This window comes from Indicator indicator, chromosome 21, assembly GCF_027791375.1.
Source record: "Indicator indicator isolate 239-I01 chromosome 21, UM_Iind_1.1, whole genome shotgun sequence".
NCBI lineage: Eukaryota > Metazoa > Chordata > Aves > Piciformes > Indicatoridae > Indicator > Indicator indicator.
Window position 1 is genome coordinate 17,337,303 of NC_072030.1, and position 19,395 is coordinate 17,356,697.

The window sequence follows — 19,395 nt, forward strand, 5'->3', positions numbered from 1 at the left end:
CAAATGCAATTTTCTGCCAGAACCACTCATTTACAGGAGCAACTTTAGGTGTAAGAGAAACACATGAAATGCTGAGATCATTCATGGGGGTAGGCTTTACTCCAGTGTGTATGTAGGAATTTTTAATGGAAACAGGCAAACAAATGTGGTGTGAAATTGTTGCTTTCAAGTATTCATTGAGGTATCAGAGGATCACAGCAGCTTTGCTCCTGCAACACTCACAGTCTCTTCCCTGACTCCCACTGGAGGACAGCAGATTACTTTTGTTGTCTTCAGTGAAGCATCAGATTTGCCACTTGTTCACCAGCAACTAAAAGAGGGAAATCTGAGGATACCTCCTGCTGCTCTCCCCTTTCTGGACAATTTGGCAAGTAGCTGCTAACTCTCTTCCCACACCTCCTGTGGAGCTGGGTACAGCAGTGATGAGGATCTTGCTTTCCTCTCCACAGAGACAGCAGGTTAATTCTGAGTGCAGAAAGGAAAAAGGTTGTTAGCAAACTCAGAAATGGTTGGGAATTCAGACTCTGGGAATAGAGAACTGGAAAAGCAAGAAGGGAAATGTCTTGAAGTTCCACACTGAACAATAAACATCACTGCTTGATATAAATCACTTGGTTATAGCATCCTATTATATTGTATTTTATACCTTTTTTAGATAGACACTATTACTCATAAAGTAAATAATAGGATCTTTTTTTAAGAGCTGAGATCATGCCTAGAAATAAGTCCAAACATGACTAGACATTGTAATTTATTGTTGTTCAAGGTCTTTGCTAGCCAACAGCTGTACTGAAGTAGAAAGGTGTTTACAGAAGATGGCTTAGGTTGTTTCTAATGAAACTGGGGTGTCTGCAATGCCACTGAATTTGAGGGTAAGGACATTCTCCTTTCTTTCAAGAGAGTCCTTTAGTCCATGTGAGGGCTTTCCAAGGTGAGCCATCAGCTGGAGAACATGACTTATTTTTTCAGCTGTATTTTGTGAAAGAAAGAACCTGGTAACTAACTTTCTGGACCTGGAGGCCTTTCAGCACACAGGATCCCCACTGCAGACAGCACCCCTCAGGCTTACTTAACCCTAAGCACAGTTGAGGTTTGGATCATTTGTATGCCACTGAAATGCTTTTGTGGTACACGGTAGTGGAGTGCTTTAAAATCATGTAGACCTCCTTGTTCCCCCTGCCCAGCACTGATGGGTTTGGAACCAAACTAGACTTGTGTGTGCCCAGCCAGGGGATGGGAGCTGATCCAGCACTGGGTCTAGAGCGCTTCTAACTCAGGTCTGGCTTTTCCAAGACTTTTTTTATCATCATCATGCCTAATTATATGCATGAGAAATAACTATTTCTCGAAGTGCATTGCTTTCCCCCACTGTGGAAATGCCACCACAATTATTTTGCTTATTAGATTTTGTACCCACTGCAATTATCCTTCACAGAAAAAGGTGTACTGAACATAGAAAATATTATTTTCCTCTCCTGAGTGTTTAGGATAACAATCTAAGCATTGACCGTTGTGTACTTGGGTATTATTTTCCTTTCCTGCTTATAGTCCCTTCTCATGTTTCTCCATCATTTTAGGCCCCTAATAGGGATAGGATGAACCCATTGATGTCGGCACATGGAGGCCTGCTAGTAGCATGCCTTTGGTTTTAGTCTCCTAGCAGCAGCCATTCATGTTATGTGGGCTTTCTTTTTTGGGCATTGCCCACCCCTGAAACTGACTTCAGGCATTTTTCACTGCCTGTTCTGCATGAATAGCCACAGGCCTCTTGCCAATTGTCCTCCCTTCTTGAAAGCCAGCCTCAGCCAAAGGCCTTTTCAAGTGTGATCCCAGAGTGCCACACAGGCTTTCAGGGTATTGTTGTTGAGATGAGGGCCCTGCACTGGAAAGTGGGGTCAGAAGAGAAAGCACAATAAGGGGTGATGGAGGCTTCATGCAGTCCTCAGATGCTGGCCTGTTTATTAATTTACAAAACTAATGTCACTGTCTTTAGAGAAGAGATTGAGTGAAAAAGATGCCCTTTGAAGAGAAGAACTGCTTTTGATGCATTACCAAAACATTGCTCCCCTTATTAAATTGATTTTATGGAAACAAGTACAGCTAATAAAAGTTCAGAAGCACCAATAAAATATTGAAGGTCTGGAGCATTTTTTTTTTCCCTCATCCGCTCAGACACAATTCAAGTTAATGGGTTTTATAACTTGTCCTTGGGCAAAAAAAAAAATCCTTAAATCTAATGGGTGCAAATATCTGGTCTCCCTTATGCATGTCACACAAGCTATTAGTCAAGACAGTACAATAGGGCAAACCCTTTAACACAGCTCTTCCTCATACATAACGTAATGAAATATTCAAGCAGAATTTCTTTATCTTTCAGTGCTTGAGGTGGAACTAAAAGGGTAGGGTCCATGAATCTTGAATATGATATCCACAAGTGGTTTGGCTTGTGAAAAGATTCCAAGCTGGGCTCAGAATGTTGCTCCTGCAGGCACTGTTGATGCAGATGTAGGCAGTTCTCTGATTTGCTGGGTTCTGTGGCATGAGATGCAGTCCTGTTGTCTAGTGGAGTGTGAGGTTTGCATTAGAGGTTTCAATGTAAAAGCAACCTTGGGAACAAATGCGGCTCTTTGACTTCCTTCTTTCCCATACCCAGTCAAAAGAGAGGCTTCTTCTACCCCTTCACAGGCATGTGTGGTGGTTTGATTTTGGTGACCACCTGCCACTCCAAGCTGAGAACTCCTTCCCATTGCTCTCCTACCTCTTAAACAAGAAGGTAGAGATGCTGCTCTCTGCAGCTCAGATGGGCTCTCAAGGCAGTGGGTCACACCAAGGTGAATCGTATTTCTCCTATTGACCTAGGAAACCAAACCAGAACAAGTGTCTTTCTCCACAGACAGCTTATCATTTCCACAAGTGGTTGTTGTCACGAGCCACCAGAGATAAAGTGATGATTATTGTTGTGGACACTACTTAGAATTCAATTTAGGGACTTTGGATGCCACAAGTATGAAACTCTCCAGCTGGAACTAGAGCCAAGTGTTGTTAAGCTTGTATCCTTTGTAAGCTGGAGGCAGAAGGAAGACATTCCAGTCTGACCAGTGGGTTACAGATGCAAGATTAGGAGTCAGTTTTTAACATGTGGCCATAAATGTGTGATTGAATTTTAAGTGCTTTCAATTAACGTAGATCAAAAGAGACTTTTGTAGTTGGACAGACTTTCAAAAGTCCCAGACTTCAAGCATAAATCTATCCAGTCTTCCTTTGTTTTCCATAACTTGTCTTGCCATGTTTGTTAATTACGGAAGGCATTTAGGACTTGCTCTGTCTCATCCAGTTTCTTCTCTTTAACACTCCAGCGGTGAAGTCAGCACTTTTACAATCCACTGCCTTGAACCTTGAAACTCATTTATGGCCAGCAAGTGCGTGTAAATTGTTCATGGTAACATTTTAAGTTTACTCTGTGCTCAAAGCAATGGAGATTGATCCCTGGAACAAAACCAGTCATAACCTATTCATCTTCCTAGTAGCAGAAAATAATTTGAAGGATTGTTACCACTTCTTTAAAAGATAACACAAGAAAAATAGGGGTTTGATGAGGAAAGCCCTTACCTGAAAGCAAATACCAGAACATCACCCAATGTGATAATCATTGTTAGCTTCTATTTGTATGTGTGTTTCAGTTTTCAGATTCCCTACAAATTTTTTTGTTGTTGTTTGAGGAAGACTTAGTATAGTTTCAGGCACAGAGTTCAGCAAAGAATGAGAAGACTGGTTAGCAAGTTCTTCTGGGATTTGTTTCTTTCTTTGAATAGTTTTGTACTTGCAAATACCTGCTGTGAAGACACTGCATACCTCACTAAAAAGGTGTGAAGGGCTTTTGCATGCATCGTCCTCCAATTAAAATTGCCTTGTTTGAACGTGGGCCCTTGCATTGTTTTAGAAGTCAGGTTATTCAGCCTCTTACAGTGCTTGCACTATTAGTGGTTTCAAGATCAAGGTAGATAAACAGGTGAGATATCTTTGTATAACTTCTGATGCCTTTCTTCTCTTATTAATAAAGAACATAAAAGTAAAGCTGAAACTGCTGCAGATAAGGCTGAAAGCCATCAACCTAAAGCTGTTAAGTGAAACACAGCATCTTTGCTAAAAAGCATCCCTCGAGTGCAGTAATCAGCATGGAACAGCTCTGCAGCCTGTGGTGAGAAATTCAGTTTGGGACTTGCCTGTACAAGACCTGTTTATTTTGGCTTTTGGTAGAGGAGGTGATTTGTCCTCTGTGTATAAACAACCACAGATAATAGGATGTCAATAGACGTATTTCAATATTTACCTTCTAAAAATTAATCAGATTAACCACAGTAAAAATACTGAGATAGAAACATGGCAAGTGCTGGTAGGCTTCTTAGGAATTGTTTTCTTTTTCCTTCCTTATGAGCAGCAACAGGTGCTTAGAGTACCCTGGAAAGCTGCTCTGGCAAACTTGGCACACTCAAGGCATGAATAAATGCAGTTGTGACCAGGTCAAGAAAATCCCCAGTGTGGGGAGAGGTTTAGTGATGCCTAGAGGCACAAATGGATGAAAAAAAAAAAAAAAAAAAAAAAAAAAGGTGTCTGATAAAGATAGGTACATGAGTAATTCTCAGTAGTTCCTCAGCATTTTGTTCAGGTAAGAAGCTAAATAGATTATCCAAAGCTCTCTGGATCTCAGTGAGGTAAAGCAAGCAGCAATTTTATTACATCAAGGTTTCCGGTGAGGTTTCAAACTTCTGCTTCTGGTCTGTGGAAAAACAACCAGCTGAAAGAGAAGTTGAAAGAATTCAATACATCCTTTCAAAGGGAAGTTAATGTATCATGCTTTATAGTTAACTGAGGTTTGGCTGGGTTAGCTTTGGGCTTAGCTGTGATTTTGGACCATCTTATGCTTATTGTAAACCATTTTTTGCTGGAGTTTTTTAAATGTACCTGGGCAATATCTATATCAGATTCCACAATGCATTGAATGAGGATAGCAATGCAAATTTCCACATCCTTTCCTTTTCACTCTGTTTGGAGCTCTCTTTCTTCCTTTACAACCATTTGTCAACTGAAGGACAAAGGAAAGGAGAGAATGAGGAAGTAAAAATAAATACTTAGGGGGAAAAAATAAACAAACGTGCCTTCATTAATCAGACCCTGTTTGGTTTTTGCTCCACAAAATAGATAAACTGCCTGAGAAAATTTAGGTTAAATGAAGAGCAGTGACAGTGTCATAACTGTGGGCAGAGACTCCAAACAACATGGTCAAGCTGGGAGGAAAAGACATTGGTCATGTTTTGCAGAGGAAAGGACATGGTATTGCTGAGTTAGGTTTTGGAGACCAGATCAAATCCTTCTGCAGCATTCTTCAAGAGTGCTGCTTTTGTTAATTTAAAGCTTTGCTATTTTATCCTTGAGATAGCAACCATCACATCTCTTGTGAATGGGGAACAGCCAGATCCTATCACACTGCATAGGACTCAATCTTGCTGCAGATAGGAAGGATTTGTTAGATAATCTGCCAAAGGTTTGCAATGCCTTAAACTGCCTGTAGCATTTGTCTGTCTTTCTGTCTTTTTTGAGTGTTTTTAGAATGACTTCACACTTTAGCACCTGACTTTTGGAAAGGCTTCACTTCATCAGAAAGTTATGGAGGTAGTTGGATTTTTGAAGGAAAATCTTGCTCTGTATCTTCCAGTGGAAGGTCATGGGTATAGAAAACCTGACTTATTACAGCTGTGAAGATTTTAAAGCATTGAAATCTTCACCTCAATGGCTTAGAGCCTGGGAGGGGAAAAAAAAAAATCTTAATTTTGCTTTTGTGTCCCTTTAATGTGCATCCCTGTTTCTACTTCTGAGATGCAGCTACTGAGTCCTGCTTGCTGTATGCATGCTGAAGGAGCTTCTGAGGATGGGCAGAGTTTTGTTACATCAGAATCCTGTGTGCATGAATTGATTTCTCTTGTCATTGCTTGAAATCCCAACAGAAAAGCTTCTTCATCTCAAAGAGACTTTTTATCTGGGTTCTTTTGGGTTTGTTTTTTTCCCTTTTGCAGAGTATTCTGAAATGAGCAGAAGATCCATGGGAATGGAAGTGTTCTGAAGGAGGTAGGCATGGTTTTAATTAATCTTCAGCTTTAGCAGAGTGAAAATATTTCACAAAATACCACATTAATTTTGACAGGATTTGGGTCTGAACAAGTCGAAATAGAGTTACCTGACAAGAAAACTTGTAGGAATTTTTAAGATAAGACAAATTCATTTTGAAAATGCTTGGGTTATTTTTTTTTTTAATTGCAAACAAAATCAGCGTCAGGGGTTCAGAATTAGTGTAGAAGCAAATTTGTCATTCCCTGGTTATTTCTTTGCCAAGCGATAAACACAGAAAGCAAAGGATCCATCTGATTCTCTTGGTGTTATTGCTGTCTTCCTGGTTCTTCCACTTTGGAAGTGTGACTGATCCACAAAGCTTTAAATGGCAATAAAGTGTTAGGAATAGGATTTCTGTGTGGTCCCTGTGCCAGCACCAGAGAAAAGATCCAATCCAGCTAATCTGTTCAAGTTTAATGAATGTCCTGCTGACTTTAGGGGAGCTGCCTGGCTGCCCTCTGAGGCTTTAAAAATCTCCTCCTCTTTTTGCAGAATTTTGTCAGGAAGCCAGATTGAGTGAGCCCAGATAGAAAATGCCATTGCTGTTCCTACAGGTTTCCACAAGACATCTGACCCCTCCCCTCCCTTTCTTTTTTCTTTTTATACCTCTCTGGAATGCAGATATTTTGGTTAATTTTCTCCAGCTGTCACAGAGTCTCACAGGAAAATGACCTCGCAGAGTGACCACTTCCCCTACTCTTTGACTTAAGCAGATTTTTTTTTTCTTTCTGAGCTTTCACCACATCATCCATGTTGCTGTTTGGTGTCTTTCATGAGTCAGGAGAAAAAAAAAAGGGGGGGGGGCAGAAAAAAATTTCTATCCTTTAGGAAAAAAAATAAAATCAAAGGAACTAAATCAGAAAATCAGTTTGGATTGGTTTTATCAATTTCCATTGCTGTTTCAGAGCAGTTAATGTTGCAGAAAGCTAACACTAAAGAGTCTCAGAGGTGTTAGTGTTTGGATATCCTCTTTATAAGAATGTTTTTCAACTTGCAATTAGTTGATTCATTTAGGAGCGACAGCAGTCTCAGCAAATTTAAGAATCGGGCTCCTTTTATTCTTTTGTTCTTTTAAATATGTTATCCAGAGGGGAAAATTTTATTGCAGAAACTGTGTTTCAAGTTTAGTTTTCTGAACTAGCACTATGGAAAAAGTCAAGGAAATGCTATATGATAAATATCTCTGGCTTATGAAATATGGAAATGAGATGCATGCAGCTCTAAAGCTAATAGTTCTATTAAGCGCCGTGGTAAAAATAAGGACATTTGTAAGAAGAAAACAGCAATGTGTTTTTTGTTGCCTTCCCTTACTGCTGCCTGAAATAAATGTTTGATCCTGGTTTCTTCCTTTAAGGAAGTTGAAATCAATGGGCTAATGAAGGGTGTAATGTTAAGCATGTGCATCGGTCTTTGAAGAATTAGGGCCTCCCAGTTCCTCATCAAGGTACTTAGGGAGCCCCCCTGCATTTTCATTCTCAAAGTCAAGTTCTGACTCTCTCAAAATCTGGACTGAAGTTTTAGTTTGTGCATCTCTCACCTCAGCCTTCCTGTAGTACCTTTTGGTAAGCCCCACTTTTCTCTCCCCAGTTAGCATGGTTAATAAGGCTTGTAGAAATATCTCTTCCCCACTGGTGTGCTGTGCTGCCTGACCTTTTTGTACTCCGAGTTTGCCTTGTTTTCTGCTCTGAGTTCAAAGGATCTGAACGAGAAGAGAAAGATAGAGGCTCTAAGGAGACTGCAGTCTTCACTGCAGCAGCGAATGCCATTGCGGTGATCTCTCTAAAGCCTGTTTCCATCTGTTGTGTCTGAGAGAAAGTACTGCACTCCCCTGCTGTTTGCAAGTGATACAGAGCAGTTCCACTCTGTAATAGCTCTTGGTGTTCTCTAGATACGTTTTGAATGAGTATCCCAAAACCTTGGCATTGCTATACCAGCTTGGGAAGTTTCCTCCAAGAAATTTTAATGCATATGTTCTTTCTTTTTTAAGTTTCTGTATTAAGACTGTTCAAGATGAGCAGGTTGTAGCTGTGGTTCACTTCTTCTAATCTTCCAAAACCAGTGTCACTAAAGGTTTCTGTAACTTGGACTGCGTAGATTGTAGGGATTGATTACTTGGTGCCAGCCCCCAAGTGATTTAGGCATTTTAGAAATTAAAGAAGGATTTTCACAGTAAGTGGTGTCAAGTAGGTTATCTGGTATAAATATATGCCTAATAAAGTCAAGTTCTTTGAATGGTTTGGGTTGGAAGGGATCTTAAAAATGATCCAGTTCCAACCCCCTTGCAAAAGGCAGAGACACCTTCCACTAGACCAGGTCCATGCCCTGTTCCACTTGCATTACACAGGGTGGAAAAGAGTGCTGGTGGTAAAAACATTGATAAGCTGGTTAATAGATGTAATAACTGTTTTCTTGGGATTAGAATCTGTGAGGTATTGTGGCTCAGTTACTTTGCTTCACCTCTCAGAGAGGCACCCAATCTCCAAGCTACTGAATTTTTAAAGATTGGTCAATATAAAAACAAATGGTCCTAGAAAATTGTCTAAGCTAGAAGGTGAATATTTTACCTCTTGTGCTGGTGAAATGAAAATAGGTTGTTTGTAGCTGCTGTATACATAGATTACATAAACATCTTCCTGTTAACTTAGATGGGTTCAAACTCCAGAAATTCTAGGAGGAGAAGAGGGGAGGAAGGAGAGAATAAATCCCATATTCCAGCTGATACGTGTTTCCTCAGATGTATCTGTTTCAGGAAAAGACTTCAGCATGTGTTTAGCTTTAAGCATGTGTTCAGGTCTCACTGGGTTTAAACATGCACTGATGGAGGATGCTTTCCCAAATAGAAGCAATATGTTTTCTCAGTGAAGTCAACTTGATTTGCCAGCTACTTCCCTGCTTTACAGAGAGTTTATTTCAACAGGCATCTGTAAAGAAAAGGGGAGCTGAGGTCTTTAGAGCAGCTCCCACCTCCAAAATGGATTTTGTTCTTTGTGATATGAAGCGTGGTTCTTTCAGTGCCAAAGCTCTTTCCTATCAAAATAAACACAACATAGTTTAAAGGGGCTGCAGTCATCTTTTGTAGTCTATGGGAAAACAATAAAACCTCTTGCAATTGAATTTTCTGTACTATCCGTTTCCCCCCTGACTTTGCCATCTGACTGCTGTCTCTAAAGACCAAGTGGTTTTGGCTGCACAAATGCAAGAGGAGTTGCCTTATTAGGAAGGGGGAGACTAAAAGGTGTTGAGAGTGGCTAGGTCATGTTCTTGCCAGTCCTCCTGTATTTAGACTCCTTTCAGCTTAGCTTTGGGTGACAAACTGCACAGCTGTAATGCCTTACATTTACCAGCCTGCATGTATGAAAGATGTGTAATGTTAACTAAGCCCTTTCCCGTCCCTCATGGAAGACCACCCTGCCTGCAAGATCTCCAGAGGAAAACACGGCATGTCCTGATCAGAAACTGCCTTTGTTGGCAGAAATACAGTATGTTGCATTAACCAAACCAGCATTTTTTCAAACATTTTTGATGGTGGCTGCTTTTTATTTAAATATTCATTTTGCTCGTGTAAACGGATCTTGTTTGGTCTTTGCATCCCGACATCACAGGACTATCTGAAAGCCTTGTTTACATTTAGCAGTGGAAATTGTTTCAAGCCTTGCAGAAAACCTTCAAAACCTGATAGGCTCAGGGCAGAAAAAGGACTGGGTTTTCCTCAGCAGCCCCCGAGACAGGAATTTTCTCTGGGATGACCTTTCTGGTGATGAAAGTTACTTAATCTTTCCTCCCCACTGACACTGCAGCTTTTCTACTGGGCAGGAGCAAAAGTCACTCTCAAAACTTGTTCTGCTTCTCTAACATCAGCTTCTCAGTGCCTTTACTTGTTGCTGTGTATTTTCCAGCTCCTCAGCTGTGAGTTTGTCAAGACATCCCTTGTTTTCCGAGCAGTATCAAACGCAGCCCCCAAAGCTGCAACCACCACAGCAATAGCATTAACCATATTGTGCTGAGCACAGCCATTTACTTGCTAGTTGCGAGCACAACCATGGCAACATCATTTTGACTTTAATTATATGGGTAAAGGGAAAGCTTGGGATAATTGACTCCAGGGGAGTCACTTTAAATTCACAGGGGCACGAGAAGTTGGTCCCAGAGAAACTCGGACTGGTACCACCAATATGGGCTGAGGACATAACAAACATCTCCAGAGGTCCCTTCCAACCCTGAACATCCTCTGAGCCTGTGATCCCTAAATCCCATCCTTCCCTTTCCTCCTCAAACTATGGCTATGAAGCTCCAAGTGTTAGGCTGGATACGTCAGCACAGCATGAAGACACTGTCTAGACAGTGTCCTTGAGCTTGTAAGGTGCAAGACTTGTAGAACTAACCCTTCTGTCCTTAACACTGTCTCAGCAGAGTCATTTCACTCAAGACAATTCCTGATTTACCACAGAATAACCCTAGGGACACTTGGCTAATCTCAAGATGTTTCCTAGGCTAGGAAACCACAGCTTGAGTCAGTGTCTTCTGACAAGTCGTTTACCAGTCAGAAAGGTCTGAACTGTAAGGTTATTGGGCACAATGAGCTGCTGCATTGCTGTGTTCCAATTTTCCTAAGTGTGAGATGGTTGTAATTAGGTTAATTTACCTGTTTTGGATACTGTGACGAGTAAATTGCAGGAGGGTTTATATGTGGGTGTCCAATGTGTGGTTCTAGGTGTGAAGTCTCTAGGTTTAGGCTGGCTTTTTTTTTTTTTTTGTGGGTCCCAAACTCAGTGTCTGCCTTTCCCTTATCAGTTCTTTGTTTCAGAGCTCATGACCATCCTACATCAAAATCTTCACCTTTTTTTTTAATGCATGTGTCTATCACCTTTCCCACTCAGACTGCAGTGAGAAGCAGCACTTCCATCACTCTAAGCCAAATACTTTTCTGCAAGGAAGGCAAATACTACTCTCTGCATTTTGCAGATGGACAATCTGAGCAGAGAGGTTAACCAGCAGAGAGATAACAAGCATGGGAACAATGAGTATGGGCAGACATTCCAGGCCTCTGACCACCCTGCAAACTCAGCTAGCAGCTAAATGCCACATCCATGTGCACCTAGCAGTGTATGCTTCCCTGTGTACCTCCTGTGATGTGATGTGTGTCCTCGCCAGGCCAGGTGCAGATGGCATCATGTTATGGAGCTTTAATAGAGCGTATTTTCCACTTTGCCACTAGTCCACTCAGTGTCTGTGGAATAATCACCCAAATTTTCTTTCTTCTTGTATGTCATCTCCCACTCTTCCTGTGAGATTCAGGACCAGTTTCTAGGCAAAGAGAAGGCAGTTGGCATCTTCACTTTATTCTACCATCAACTTTTGCCTTCAGTAGGAATGGAAGGACCAAGTTCTGCCAAGTTTCTTAATTTTCTGGTCTGTGAGGCCTTTTTTTTTTTTTTTTTTTTTTTTTTCCCCTCTCATGATGACAGTGATTTTCAGAGAGCCTTATGGGTCACCTTCATGCCTTTCTGTGTGCAGAATCCAAGGGGTTTCTTCCATTTTGAAAACACCTCCATGTATTTATTTAATCTGCTTCCTGTGGTAATGTCATCTACCAATGAAGCCAAAGAGAGAGAGCCAGTACTGGAATGGCTTTCACTCATTTACTGCTGTTGAAAAATAAGAGGAATATATCTTCATTAGCACAACGCAGGCTGTTAGGTCCTGTGCTTTCACCCTCCATAGGGCTTCCTGTTTCCTTGTGCTTTGATAAAATGGCTGATGCCCAGCTAAATTGCTGGGAAAGTTAGGAATAACATTAATTTAACAAGATAGTTAGATTAAAAATATGTTGTTGAGCTGGACGGCTGCTTTCGCTGCTTTAACTGCTTGGCATTCCTGGTGCTGGGTCTTGGTTTCTGTAGCCATGCAGCATATGAATCAGAGAACCCACCCTGTGCTTTGGCATAACTCTTAAAGCACTGACAGTTCCTCTTTCTTCAGCAGTAATTAAACAAGTAAAAACTGGTTACTTTGGTTAGCAGATATAAATGTGGAAAATATTCACAAATACATATCATTGGGCGTGTGTGTCTAAGGAATCTGGATGAGCTGTGGTTGGACTCTCCTTTCCCACATACTTACAACAAAGGTGCTTTATCCAACAAAGCAATCAAGCAATCTGGCCAAGGTCTTTTATTTCAGCTAATTCATGTTCTCTCTCTCTCTTTGTAAGGCTTGAAGGTTTGCTGATAGTGCAGTTCAGTGCAACCCTTAACAACAGGAGGCACTACTGGGGATGGAACTTAGCAAGAGGAAAAAATCAGTTAAGATGAGGAGGAGACAGCTTCATAGAACTAAGACCCACCTTGCCCCTGATTTTTGTTGCTCTGATTTGACTTCTCCAGTTAGCTCTGCAATTACAGAGTGGGCTAGCATGGCTCTTAGTGTGGAAACAATTGTAAGACTGAAAAGGTGCCTCCTGCCTCTTGTTAAAATAGGTTCTTCAGTAAATAACCAGTATAGCAGTGCACATGTGTTTGCCATGGAACTGGAGGCGTTCTGTGCTCTGACTGTGGAGGAGAACATATTTAGAAGCAGAGCTAAAATGAATGCAGACAAACCTTAACTGACTGTTTAAATAACCCCATCTTTGGGAGGAAGCCTGAGCTGATGACAAAGCAGTAGGGGTGTTTCCAGAGCAGTGTTTTTAGTTATGACTTCCTTGGAGGCTCCATTTACAGCAGAACAGATGCACTCCCTTTGCCTCAGTGACCCCTCTGTAAAATGGGAGTAATCAAACTGGACTTTATAAACATAGGAAGCCTTCATATGCTGATAGTTTATGATCACCTTCATACTCGTTCTAACAGTACAGGCTACAGAACTTCTTTGGATTAGCTCCTGTCAGAAGTAATGCAGATATTTAGGAAAACTATGCCATACTGCTGTTGACTTTTCTGCTAGAACACTGGAGAAGTTGACCCACATCTAAAATAGCAACATGAGCATAACCCTGAGCTAAAGCCAGGCAAGCTGGGGCCCCTTGTAACATAATTTTGCAGTCAGTACTGAGGTAAGGAAGAGACAGAGCCCAATACTTAATGGTCAAAATGCAGGCTCACCTTTTTAGTCTGGAGATGTTTCACTTCCAGTTCCAGGTGTTCCTTTAGCTGCTGCACTGATGAACTTCCCAGTGTATTGTTTCCCACGTTTGTTTTCTCCTAACCTTCTTTTTGCTAAGCTGATAATGCTGTTTCCTGATTTAGTATTTTTCAGTTTACCTTGTAGCTCTTCTCCCAGTGTTCATTTGCCAAAACTGTTGGTACAGCTTGCACAAGTTCTGGGGATCCTGCCCCCACCCCTGGGCAGGAGAAAAGCAATGAAAGTGGAGGATGAAGTTGTTCAGCACATTAGCAGGCTTCTGACCCAGTGATTCAAAAGGTTGTTGAAAGCATCAGGAGTTTGTGTTGAATTCAACAGGCTTTAGACCTGATAGTCCTAACCCAAGTAAGGACAGTTCTGATCCTATTTATTTCTAACCAAATCACGTCAGTTTATTCCTGTAGGCTATTTTATTTCTCTCAAATTACCCAATTCATATTCACCTCCTGCAGGGTTCTCTTTTCTCACTGCTGTTTATTAGACACAGAAGAGTTGCCTCCCCTCTAATTTACTCCTGTGGTACAACTTTGCTGAGCAGAGAGGAGAAATTCCTGCTTTCTACCAAAATAAGCAAAGGGAGAATTGGTGTCAGGTTCTAATTTTGGTGAGCAGTTTGCTGCTCTTTGCCTGGAATCATCCAGTGATACCACAACTGGGAGTTGTATTCACGCATCCAAATGCAACAAATATTTCTGGATTTGCATATTACTCTTTCCTGCTCCTTGGATTCAGGCTGGGAGGAAGAGGAAGGTTGTGAAGGAAAACGTATGCATGAATATTTTGGCAATCTATTGTGTTAGGAAGGAAACTGTGTTAAGAGCAGAGGAGTGATTCGTAGTGTTTTAGCTGAAAATGTTGTAGCTTTTCAACCTTGCCTCAGTGTGGTTGGGGTGCTTGCAGCAAATATGTTTCACACCAGATGTGGTCTCAAATGTACATGACTGAGAATTTTCCTGCACACAGTAACTGTCAGTTCTGGGAGCCCCAGGATCCCCAGGTTTCAAAAAGTCTGATCCTGTTGTAGCTGTTCTGCCCAAGGGGTGCCAGCAAAATGAACACAATGGCTGGGGAGGCTGCTGACCCCTAAAAATCTCAAGCTTCAAATAGTCTATAAAACATAGATGCCAGTGTTCTGCTTCCAGGCACTGAATAATGCCTTTTGTTCCCAAAGCACATGTCTTAGCATTAGGAGGAGCAGACACCACTAAAAGAGGTGATCTTCCATCGACCCCATGACATGCAAGCTCAGCAGATGCAGAAGGGCCCATAGGACATTTTCCTAATGTTTAATCTCAAAAGGCTGATCCATACTTTGGCTATGTTGTTAGAAAAGTAGAATGGGGCTTCTGATTCCAGCTCAGAAGTTTTAGGCTGTACCTTTAAAATTTTCCACAGGTCTTGAACAATAAGTGGTAGAATGTAAATATATCCCCATTGGGTGTAAAAAGGAAAATAATGATAAGTTCTAAACAATTCCTTTGGACAGATATCTGCCATAAGAATTAGTTTGGTAAACTTTCTCTCTCTTTTGGCTTCCTTGCTCTGGGAGACACTAACTTAGCTTCTGCTTGGCTTTGTCAACTTTGGCTGGGTTCTTTGTTTTGGCTATGTACTAAAAACCAGTTCTCTGCTCTTTCTCTTGTCCCTTTGTGTCTAGAGGGTTAAGGAGGGGAGCAGGGAAGGGAAAGCTATTAGCTCCTCTGTTTTGTTTCTTTTTGACCAAGGGGTTCTTGTGTGGTTTATAAATTGTGAATACCTGTAAATATTTGTAGATACTGTATATTTTGTACATATTCGCTGCATTTCATTGTAGATTGTGGTTTTGCTTATAAATACAGTTTCATTTGCTTCCAACTGAGCTGGTCTGGCAATTTAATGTTGAGGGGAACTGTCAACCCACTATATATGGTTTGCCTCTGTGAAGTCCCTGCAAGTGATCTGGGCCAGAGAGATGAATGAATTACGAGTTCTGTCATTTACCTGGTACCTTGCATGCACAGGATTCCTAGAAAGAACTGAAAGAAGTGAAAAAGAAAGGTTACTGTTGATGAGTTGAGTGTGGATATTCAGTTCTAGACAGAAGCTGAGCATACAGAAAAATTTTGAGTACATTAGTATCAGCAGGGTGTTTTGCCAAGAGTCTATTACTTTTGGAACTGAAGCTGGAATTGTACTTGAATGGGGAAATTATGAATGGGCAGCTCCAATGAGATCTGTTAAGGACTCTGTGTGGAACTACTGCTGCAAATACAGGGTTCGTTCTGTGTCTCTGGACACCTTAGTTAAATGTTTGTGATTCAAGAATTGAGGGAATAAAGGAGTATTATTTCATACTACTTAGAATATAAATACCACTGTTGCTCCCAGCAGCACTGAGAGAGTTCACAGCAGAGCCTCAATTAGCACCTCCTTTCCTAGTCTGTACCCACACTGCAGTAAGGCTGTGGCATTGCAATGTGCAATGCTTTTAGCTACCATGACTTTTGATAGCAGGAAAGCTGCAACACCTTGGGCTCTGGGTAAGCTACAGATTATACAACCTACCTGAAACCATTGGCAAATATTTGCCTGTTTGATAGCTGAGGCCTGTGGTACTCTGACCTCATTGCTTTCAGCACTCAGATCCAATTCCCAGCCAGCCTGGGATACCTACACGTGGAGCAGTCGTGTCTTGCTGTGAGCAGATCATCTGGAGACTTTGCTTTCTTCTGTGACAAGAATCAGGATTAAACCTAAATGTCAGCCTTTGCTGCCTAGGTCTCAAAGAGGTGAATTTATGCTGCTGGGTCTCTACAGAGTTAGAGATGGTAGGGTTTGCTCATGTCTGAATGTGATTTTGGGTAGCTAAGCAATTGACGTAATGTTGGTCGCAATATGTTGGCTGGTGAAGACCACAATCAAGTGTGCATGTCAGCTAATCACCATTAAACACTGATGAGGCCACGCTAAAACTGCACTTAGCTGACATGTGCTGAAAGCTATTTGTTCTTGTCTACACCAATTCACATTGCATTCAGCGTGGCACAATATAGATAAGCCCTTTGGGGAGAGTGTAGCTCTGGTCAGGTCTCAGTGTTCCCTGACTGGCCAACAGCTGCTTAGAGCAGTTTTTATAAAGGGACCACTTACCCATCCTTTGATGGAGAGATAAGCCACTGTAATGTAATTACAACCAAGGAGATGGGAGAGGGGAAAGAAAAAAAAATGCCAATCATGAAGGGGGTACATGGAGAGCCTCAGATTCCTTCTAACCTAAACATTGTGGCAAGGAAAGAAGTCTTAATTAGGAAACGTGTAGGCATAGAACAGGAGCCCATCCTAAATGAATTGGGGTGTGATGAGCATAAAGAAAATGCTTTTTAAAAAGATCTTTGACTCCCACTGAGTGCTTGTTTCTTAGACTTCCTTGCCTAATAATGCCAGCATTTAAATGGCCCCAACTCCCAAATTACAAGGCTTTGAAGTTAACACCTCATTGAGATATAGAGTTCATACGTTTGCTATTCCTATTCTTGGGCTAGAAACCGTTTTCTGCATGGCTAGCTTAATAGGGCAACAGAATATTAAGTTGTATAGGGATCGAGAAAGCTATTCACACAAAGGAAAGAGCTACAGACTTCATGTATTTGAACAGAACCTGACAATTAAGAGAAAAGAGCAAAAGTCTGGGAAGTGTCCTGAATCACATAATTGCATGATTTTTTTTTCCTACCTGTGAGATTTCCAGTGGCCAGGCACAGGCATGAGGGATTGGAGATTTGGACTGTGTTAGGGACTTGTAGCAGTAATTAAGAGATGAGAGGAGGTATTTTTCCTCCCTGCCAAAGTTTAAAGGCTTCAAAAAGTGTTCTGTCCTTGAGCGGGGTAAAAATCAAGGTGTTTGGGAATTTTTTTCATTTGAAAAGACAACAAAATGCTGGAAAATGATCTGGTATTGCTTGGAGCAGTTACTTAGGGGATGGGTAATCCAGGCTCGGGTCTGCCTGTGTTGGTTTTCAGCATTAGATGAACTCCTCAGCCACTTTAGAATCTTTTTCTTTTGGTTTTGACCCCAGCATATGGTAGAGCTCTGAAAAAGACATTTTCAAACAATTTCTTGTTGAATATCTACACCAGTAAAATGGCTTTTCTTTTATCTGTGTTTTTGGACACAGTAATTACCAGTTCTCTCTGCTTCTGGTAATATTCTGTGGCAGAATAATTAGCACCACCCCATCACAATTATTCTAAGTCATAGTTACCTGCAGCATAGAAAAGCCTAGAGCCTACAGTTACAGAGGGGGCCCTTTGGTGCCTATTGCCATGTGGTGGTTTTGTTACCCTGAAAAGTACATGACTGATTTAAATGGTGCCATGGAGAGAGCAAATGATGGGAGGCTCATTTTCACAGGTAGGAGACTGAGTGACAACAGAACTTGACCAAGACTATATAGGAAACTCTGCAGTGCTGGGATTAAACAGACTTAGCAGGGTGTCCCAGGCTTTGACCACAAGTAAAGCCACCTGTCTCCTCTAAGTATGCCTTACAGGGCAGAAATCAGGCATTGGAATGATTACAGAAGCTGAAAGGGTTTAGCAAAGATCCACTTGTTGCAGTGCTGTGGTGGGTTGAGAATACCCCTCCAAATAATTTGCAGAATTACCCCCAAGAACGAAAATTGCCAGACCAGCTCAGTTTGGATGGAAGCAAATGAAGCTCTATTTACGAGCAAACTACAATCTAGAAATATGAAATGCAATGAATATATACAAAATATACTCTATATGTACAATATTATATACGTACAATTTATAAATAACACAGACTCTGCAGTACCCCCCTGGATGGATCTGGGGGGCCTGTTCACTTCTTCCTCCACTGCCTCCCTCCTTCCTGTCACCTCACACAGTAGTCAAAAGAGAGATACCCTTGGCAAGGCTGCAAGAAGGGAGAGAGGGGAAAGTTGCAAGCAGAAGCAACAGGAAAAGGAGAGAGAAAGAACTGTTTATGCCTCTGCTCTATATTCCCATTAGCAATCCAATGAATTCTATAGACCTTAGCATTGTTTTCCTTTTGTATCCAATGGTAATTTATTTTACTTTGTCTTTGCAGGCAGTGACTAGGCTAAAGTTCCCCCTTCAAACTGTAACAAACTCCCATCTGAATAATGGCTTCTATGTTTTTCCCCTATTGTGTTCACGGTTTAGAAACTGCTAGCTGTAAAGTTCTCTGGTGTTTGGGATTCAGGAGAGTTCTTGTCCTTTACCTCCCTTTGACTAAGGCTAAGCTCATCATCCTTCAGTTTATTTCTCTGAATATAGGTAGAAGAACACCTATCTCCTCCAGGTTGCAGTTAATGAACCATTCCATCTTCATTCCTACCTGCTGTAATTGCTTCACATCTACAACACCATAAATATCATCATGACTCAGTCCAATGTTTATAGGCCTTTTTTTCCTATAGCAAAAGGAGCTGGCATCCATGTTTAAATTAGCAAGTATTATGGGTGTGCAACCAGAAGAATCTTCTGGAAAAAAAAAAAATCTTTTAAAATATTTTTTCTTTTTTTCTCCTTTTTTTCCTTATTTTATTTTTTTTTTTACTTCTTCCCCCCCCCCTTTTTTTTTTCTTTGTGTTTTTTTCTTTTCTTTTTCTTTTCTTTCCTTTTTTTTTCTTTTTTTTCTTTTTTTAAACTCTGTGAGCCCTCTTAGGGCTTGGAAAGCAGATTGAAGGCCATTTCATGTGTTTATATTAACTGGCTGCTAAGAATGAATCAGAGTTTCCGCACACATCCACTGAAGTGTTAATAGCAGCTGTTCGTTTCATAGCAAGTGATGGATTTAAAAATGGATGAATGGAGAAGAAAAACAGCCCCATTGCCCTGTGGTCCTGTATCCCAGTGACATGTTGTGCTGAGCAGTGAGAAATTTTTATGCATCTTCTTTAAAGAAGAAGCAACCTTTTGCACATGCAGAATTTCATTCCTTAACCACCATGTCCTTCTACCATGTAAAATCTCAATGATGATAATTCCTCTCAGAAACTAAAGGAATCCCATTTTTCTTAAGCTGTAGAGCAAAGTGGTGGTTTGACAGGGCTGGCAGCCCAG